Source organism: Orycteropus afer, unplaced genomic scaffold (genome assembly GCF_000298275.1).
Source record: "Orycteropus afer afer isolate SDZICR_OR568_19922 unplaced genomic scaffold, OryAfe1.0 scaffold00918, whole genome shotgun sequence".
NCBI classification, from domain to species: Eukaryota; Metazoa; Chordata; class Mammalia; order Tubulidentata; family Orycteropodidae; genus Orycteropus; species Orycteropus afer.
Window position 1 is genome coordinate 217,024 of NW_006922505.1, and position 1,489 is coordinate 218,512.

A 1,489-nucleotide genomic window follows, 5' to 3' on the forward strand; every position below is an offset into this window, starting at 1 on the left:
GATTTCTGTGTGTAGATTTTGTATTATTTCTAATTTTTCATTTATTTTGTCATTTTGTTCTTGTATTGTCTTTCGAAATTATTCTAGGGCTTTCACTGTGTTTTCCTCAATCTGTCTCTCAATTTGTTGAAGATACCTAAATATAATTATTTTGAATTCTTTATCAGGGAGTTCCAATGCTGCATCTTCCTCAGGGATGTGTTTTGGATATGTATCCTGGTACTTTGTTTCTCCTGCTTTATCATTGCTTCTTTGTGTGGACTGTGATCTCTGTTGTCTCCAAGGCATTGTGACGTTTTTGTGTTTCTATTTAATTGGTTTGAATTAAATAGAATTAATAGAATTGTTGGAGTGACTTGCCCACGATTTTCGCTTTCTTTGTTTGTATGTTATCTATGCAAGCAGGGTACTGTGCTGTGCTCCTCTACTCAGTAGTTGACAGCACTTATACACTCACCACCTGTCTCCTTTCCTGTTGTCAACCTTGGCAAACAGAGCCTATTCTTAGGTCTCTGGAATCCAAATGAAAATCCTATCACTTTAAAATCCAAAATGGTTGCCACTTGTAAAGATTCAAAATGGCTGCACCCTCGGTCACTGTAAATATCTAGAATGGTCACCACTTGTAAACAGTCAAAATGGCTGTGCCCTCGGTCACTTTAAACATACAGAATGGCCGCTGCTTGTAAACATTCAAAATGGCTGCGCCCTCGGTCACTTTAAATATCCAAAATGGCTGCCATGTATAAGCAATTAAAATGGCTGCACCCTCTGGACAGTGGAAAGTCAATAGCTCAGGCTATCTCCCTCTTTGCTGTTTCCTTCTTAGTCATAGGCCACCACCAGTGCAGTTGTCCCTGCAGCCCTTGGTGACCAGGGCTGATCTTTAGGTCAATTTTCAGGTTCCAACACCACTTGGAAATATTCAGGCTATTGGTCCCATCAGAGTAGCTGACAGTCCGCAGCTCCGACCATCTCTGTATGCAATATTTTCGTTCAGGTTTTTCCACTAGTTGGTGCCTAATCCACTTCTGTATAGTTCCTTTCAAAGCTCAGGGCTCCAAGATTATCTTCTGTATCTCTGTATTGACAATTGATTTTTCTTTTCTTTGTTGAAGAGGATCTATGTTACTTGTCTGCCTATTCCACCATCTTACCGGAAGTCCTGTACACACCTTAGTCTTCAAAGTGATATCTTTGCTGCTTAAAGATTTTAAAGAGTTCTTTTGCAGCATGTTTGCCCAATGTAATACATAGTATGATTTCTTGACTGCTGCTTCCTTCGGTACCATTGCTTTTTGATTATATGATACCTCCCAATGTAAAAAAAAAAAGTATATATATATTTGGTATAGTGACTCTGTATTTTCCTTCCATCTTCTCTTGATGCTTTCTGTGTCATTCAATATTTTGCCCATAGAATCCTTCAACATTGTAACTCATGGCATGAATTTTTATTTCAGTTCTATCAGCCTGAAAAATTCTAAGC